The 6692-nt window shown below is 52.6% G+C and overlaps 1 long non-coding RNA gene across 1 annotated transcript; it reads right to left on the reverse strand.

The window, feature by feature from the left end:
* Positions 1-250: 250 nt before the first annotated feature.
* On the reverse strand, positions 251-3570 carry LOC147978959 (uncharacterized). Its single transcript, XR_015599657.1, has 2 exons — positions 3129-3570; positions 251-574 (listed from the first exon to the last, which is right to left on the reverse strand). It is a non-coding gene; the product is annotated as an uncharacterized LOC147978959 (long non-coding RNA).
* Positions 3571-6692: the final 3122 nt, after the last annotated feature.

Consider the following 6692-nt stretch of genomic DNA (forward strand, 5'->3'; position numbering starts at 1 on the left):
TCGCCTGGATACCCAAGTAAGTAACCTTGTGCCCGGACCTACTATCGATATAATCGTCATAAACTTGCCCCTAAAAGAGCTGTCCTTTTAAACAGGAGTGGATAGCGAAGGCAAAGCTGATCAGGTGTCCGGCTCCCCTTCCCGAAACCAGGCTGGATCCCGTGCTTGTCAGGATTGTGACGCCCCCGATTTAATCGTACACTAATCATACACGCAAACGTGTACGATCCAGATCAGGGACTCACGGGAAGATATCACAACACAACTCTACAAATAAAATAAGTCATACAAGCATCATATTACAAGCCAGGGGCCTCGAGGGCTCGAATACAAGAGCTCGATCATAGACGAGTCAGCGGAAGCAACAATATCTGAGTACAGACATAAGTTAAACAAGTTGCCATAAGATGGCTAGCACAAACTGGGATACAGATCGAAAGAGGCGCAGGCCTCCTGCCTGGGATCCTCCTAAATTACTCCTGGTCATCGTCAGCGGGCAGCACGTAGTAGTAGGCACCTCTGGTGCAGTAGGAGTCATCGTCGAAGGTGGCGTCTGGCTCCTGGGCTCCAACATCTGGTTGCGACAACCAGGTAGAAAGGATAGGGGGAAAAGAGGGAGAAAGCAACCGTGAGTACTCATCCAAAGTACTCGCAAGCAAGGAGCTATACTACATATGTATGCATTGGTATCAACTGGAATAAGGCTATTATATGTGGACTGAACTGCAGAAAGCCGGGATAAGGGGGGGATAGCTAGTCCTTTCAAAGACTACGCTTCTGGCAGCCTCCGTCTTGCAGCATGTAGAAGAGAGTAGACTGAAGTCCTCCAAGTAGCATCGCATAGCATAATCCTAACCGATGATCCTCCCCTCGTCGCCCTGTGAGAGAGCGATCACCGGTTGTATCTGGCATTTGGAAGGGTGTGTTTTATTTAGTATCCGGTTCTAGTTGTCATAAGGTCAAGGTACAACTCCAAGTCGTCCTGTTACCGAAGATCACGGCTATTCGAATAGATTAACTTCCCTGCAGGGGTGCACCACATAACCCAACACGCTCGATCCCATTTGGCCGGACACACTTTCCTGGGTCATGCCCGGCCTCGGAAGATCAACACGTCGCAGCCCTACCTAGGCACAACAGAGAGGTCAGCATGCCGGTCTAAACCTAAGCGCACAGGGGTCTGGGCCCATCGCCCTTAGCACACCTACACGTTGCGTGGGCGGCCGGAAGCAGACCTAGCCTAGTAGGCGTTCCAGTCCAATCCAGCGCGCGCCGCTCCGTTGCTGACGTCACGAAGACTTCGGCTGATACCACGACGTCGAGTGCCCATAACTGTCCCCGCGTAGATGGTTAGTGCGTATAGGCCAGTAGCCAGACTCAGATCAAATACCAAGATCTCGTTAAACGTGTTAAGTATCTGCGAACGCCGACCAGGGCCAGGCCCACCTCTCTCCTAGGTGGTCTCAACCTGCCCTGTCGCTCCGCCTCAAAGTAACAGTCGGGGGCCGTCGGGAACCCAGGCCCACCTCTACCGGGATGGAGCCACCTGCCCCTTCAGCCCGCATCTCCGAACAGTAACACAGGTAAGGTAACTGTGTAAAGTATATTGTATATGCCCATGATCACCTCCCGAAGTGATCACGGCCCAGTGGTATAGCATGGCAGACGGACAAGAGTGTAGGGCCACTGATGGAAAACTAGCATCCTATATTAAGCAGTAGGATAGCAGGTAATGGTAACAACAGTAGTAGCAAGGACAGGCTATGCATCAGGATAGGAATAACGGAAAGCAGTAACATGCTACACTACTCTAATGCAAGCAGTATAGAGAAAAGAGTAGGCGATATCTGGTGATCAAAGGGGGGGCTTTCCTGGTTGCTCTGGCAAGAGAGAGGGGTCGTCAACTCCATAGTCGATCACAGGGGTACGGGCAGCGGTCTCGGAGTCTACCGGAAAAAGTAACGGAGGGGGAACACAATAAATAACAGAGCCATCAAAGCATAACATGACAAACGCGGTGCTAGAGGTGATCTAACGCAGGGATAGGTGATACCGGCGAAGGGGGGAAACATCCGGGAAAGTATCACCGGTGTTTCGTGTTTTCGGGCAGATGAGCCGGAGGGGGAAAGTTGCGAGTTTGATATGTTAGGGGTGTGTGACGGACGAACGGGCTGCGTATCCGGGTTCGTCTCGTCGTTCTGAGCAACTTTCGTGTACAAAGTTTTTCCAACCGAGCTACGGTTTATTTTATATTAATTGTTAAAAATTTTAAAACATTTTCTAAATTCAGGATTTAATTTAATTCGAAATTAAATTTGTATTTAAATTCTATGGGTACACAGGAAGTGTACCCAGATCGTGTCTAAGGGGCTGACAGGTGGGGCCCTGGTCAAATGTCCAGTCAGCGTTTGACTGGACCGTTGACTGGTCAAAGGGGGCCCGTGGGACCCAAATGTCATTGACTGGGTTATCCTAGTCAGCGGTTTGACTGGTCAATGGACCCATGTGTCATTGATACATGTTTTACTAAACAACACTTGATTAACTAATCTGGTTGATTTGGTTATTATGCAGGTTAATTAAGTTAACTAATTAACTTACTAGCTAATTAATTAATTAATTAATTGAACAATATTTATTTAATTAATTTCTTTTTATGTTTTATTTTTGGGCGTGGGCCCCATCTGTCATAGTCACAGGGGCCTTGCGGGTCGGGCGAAGGGCGAAGGGCATGCGGGTTACGGGCATGGGCGCCCAGCCCGATTGGGCATTCGCCCAGATCGAAAGGGGGGCGACCATGGGCACGGCGAGGCCGCCCGCCTGAGGCGGTAGTGGCGAGGCCACCACAGGGCGGCGTGCCTTGCAGGCGGTTGAGGCCAGCAGGACTTGCAACGGTGGCGAGTGGGGTCGAGAAGGGCGGCAGCAAGCAACGGCACCAGCAGCAGTAGAGCGAAGCAGCGGCGGCGACACCAGAGCAGTTAGCAGCGGCAACAGAGGCAGTTAGCAGCAGCCGTAGAGCAGGGGAGCGGGACGCGGCAGGGGCGGCCGGCGCGCGTGCGGGCGCCGGTGAGCGAGGCCATGGCCGAAGTGGCCGGAGCAGGGGAGGGGGAGGAGGTGCCGGGCCTCACCACGGGGCCGTGGGGTCTAGGCAGCGGTGTCGATGATGCGTAAGTCGACGTGGTGGCCTCCGGGCCTCGATCCAGTGGCGTAGACGAAGCGGGGGTCGACGACGATCCTCCCAACGAGATCCCAGGCGGCAGGGTGAGTGCGCGGGCGGGCGAGGTCGACGGCGGCCATGGCGATGTGCGGCGGTGGAGTCGGGGCGGATCCCCTCGATCCAGATCGAGAGGAGGCAGAGGGAGTCCGATAGGGAGGGCGGCGAGGTGGTTCCGACGAGGGGGGGGAGTTGGGGAGGAGAGCGACGGGCCGAGGCAGCAGGAGGGGCGACGGCGGAGCGGTCCGGCGAGGGGCGCCAGTGCGGTGGCGACGGGAATCGGCGGCGGCGTCGGGCCGATGGGATCAGGGGTCTGCCCCGATCCAGATCGGGCAGAGGAGGAGGTAGCGAGGGGAGTGGGGGAACGTGGGGGGAGCGAGTGGGGACCGGGTGAGGGTTAGGGTTACAGGGGGAGTGGATAAGGAGGGGGTAGTGGGGGGGGGGGGGGCGGCCTGGGCCTATGGCCGAGTGGGCCGGCCTGCTGGGCCGAAGCCCAGTGGGGGCCTTTCTCTCTTTCCCCCTTTTTTGTTTGTTTCTGTTTTTTTGTAGTTTCTTTTGTTTTATTTATTTTTTTGGTTTTATAAAATATACCACTAGCCCCTAAATTAGTATTTATAAATACTCTATTGCCACCTTAATTTCTCATACCTAATAAAATAGTTTAATGTTTTAATATTTATAAAATGCATCTAATTATTTGTATAAGCCACTGTTTTATTTAGTTCAGTGCTTTTAATTATTTTAGAAAAATGTGATCCTCCACCATAATTACCTAAGCATTATTTGCCACCTCTAGAACATTTTAATTTTAATGTTTGAAAACTTTACCATTTGACCTGATTTTGAATTTTTGAATTCGAACGGGATTGAACCATCGTGAGATTTACAACAGTAAGAGTGGTGACATGGCATCATTAGCAGGGGTTACTGTAGCTTGATTATCCGGGCGTCACAAGGATGTTGAAGATAATGCCTTTGGAGGGAAGTAAGTGGAAGGACAAGGGAACTATGGCCTCCTCGAAGGAGGCTGCTCCGAAGGGAGGAACCGACAATTCCTCTCCTAAGGGGAAGAAGAGGGCCGCCTCTGACGACCCGGAGACCATGGCCTCGAAGCGGGGGAGAAAATCCTCGTCAGAGGGTCCGACGCCGGGGAGTTCCTCGGCCGAACTACGCCCTCAAAGGGATCAGCCCTCCAGCGAGCCGTAAGTAGAGAGAAGTTTTCCTTTTGAGGGATGAGAGAAATCCTTGATTTATATCTGAGAAGATTAACTGAAATTTTACCTTGTAGGTCGGACCTCAGCCCTTCTCAGCAGAGCTCGTCTTCGGGGGATCTTCTTGCGGAGATGATGGAGAGCGGGACGCCTCCCCCTGCCGTACCGCCTAGCGAGGTGGGCGACCCTGAGGTGTCATCGCGGAGGGTTTCTCTGAATCCGGCAGGGGCGGAAGATAGCTATGTGGCCCCCCAAGGTTCTCCGCGTCCGGCCTTCGAAAGAGGCCATAGGACAAGTTCGGCACCGTCCGGTGCTCGGCCGGAGGAGCTAAGGATTCTGCTGGGGCGAGCTTCTATCTCAGAGGAGCACCGTGCATTGATGGGCATGGTGATTGAAAGGATTTGATCCGCTGAAAGCGGATTGCATGAGGCCGTCAAAAGTTTACTGACGGGTTTTGAGGTACGTTAGATAATGTACACTTTTGTTAGTTGCGCATAAGTAAGATGCGCCCTATGTAGATAGTAGCCCCTGAGACTCTGCGCGTTGTCAAGAAATGACGGCACGCAGAGGATCATAATCCCAGGTCTAAGATGTCGCCTTTGAATGTAGGTGACGAGGTGTCCGGAATCAAGCCGAACTGATGATTTGGCCGAACTAAAGCGGCAACTGGACGTGGCAGATGCCGACATCGCGCTTGTCAACAAGCGGCTTGACGAGGCTCAAGGTATGTAATTCCTCGGGCGGCATCAGGTAAGAGGAGCTTCATGCCAGTGTCTTACAATGTGTGTGCTTGACGTAGATGGTACGGCCGCCGTGGAGAATCTTAGGGCAGAACTTGCCCGAGCTAAGGAGCAAGCCAGAGAAAGCGATGTGGCTGCCGAGAAGGCCCTTGAAGAGCTGAGAGCCGAACAGGCTGCTCACTGCCGAAGCAAAGAAGAGATGGCCGAGAAGTTAAAGGGCGCTGCAGACCGTTGCAAACTTCTTGAGAAAGAAGACCGGGCGAGATAGACGGACTTAGAGAAGGCCGTTGCCGATGCCAAGGATGCTCGCTCTGCGATGAGAGCTGCGAAAGAGGAGCTGTGTCAGGCCGAACAGATTGCGGCTGGAAAGCCCTTTATGCTGCGGAGGAAGTTTTGCGATCTGAAGTTTCCTCCGTTGGACCGGATGTGGAGTGTGGAGGACACCTATCTAGATTTGGCAGCAAGTGCTGCTGATGCGACCGAACACTTTCGAGATCTAAAAGATCGCGAAGTGGAAAAGCTTTTCTGGTCACAGTTCCACAATCCAGAGCGTCCACTGGCAGTGGACGATCGCCTGGCTCAATGGGCCAAACTGAATAGATTGTCCGGACTCGCCATGAAGTACGTCATGGGTCATCTGTGGCTTGGGAGATCGGAGCCGAAGAGTTATTTCAGCTTGGTGCAGCAATTCCTTGATGTGGTGCCGTGTATCAATGCGATGAAGAGGTCAGCATGCATAGAGGGCGCACGGATGGCTCTTGCCCATGTCAAGACATACTGGGCAGAGATGGAGACCACCGCTGTTGCGTCCCGAGATTCGGACAAAAGCCGAGTACCCTCCGAGTACTATTTTCAGGAAGTCCTTGAAGGCGCTCGTGTAATAGAGACGCAGTGCTCGAAGGATGCTATGTTATGATAGCATATGTAATTATAAAGCAATATTTTGATAAATTGTAGTGGCCTTTTATACTTGTGCCTTCAAGTATTGGGAACACCTCCTGTGCGACCGTTTTAAGATATATATATATATATATAATCTGAAAGATGGCAGTCGTTGGCTTCAGCCCCCACGCACATAGTGTGGGGGCGCTCGCAGAAGACGCATTTTCACACTTAACCCAACGTCTTGGTCCTACAAAGGAGGTGATAGCGTAGCGGGCCAGGCAACCGGACTATAATGCTTTAACACTTTCACTTAGCCATAGGAGCCTTATAGTGGGACTATTTAGGTAGCCCCTTGGTGGCGACTGCACTCTCCCGAGTTCGGGGCGCGTATGTGCCTGGCCGGGAAACGGCCCTTCGTTAAAACGGAGGAATCCTATAGATTCCGATAGGTCATCGGGTGGCTGACCAGTCTCACGCTGCATCATGACAGTCAGTTTTCGGCTTTCTCTACTGAGGCGCTCGCCCGGCCTAACCGGGGCACAATCGCAGTAGTTCTCCTGGTGCTACCTTAGCCGATAGAGCGGAACGTAAGGTAGCTGAACTCAGGAGCCGGGCAACCCATCATTTGACCAAAGACATGAT

This window comes from Triticum urartu, chromosome 3A (assembly GCF_056163025.1).
Source record: "Triticum urartu cultivar PI428250 chromosome 3A, HENAU_Tu73, whole genome shotgun sequence".
Lineage (NCBI taxonomy): Eukaryota > Viridiplantae > Streptophyta > Magnoliopsida > Poales > Poaceae > Triticum > Triticum urartu.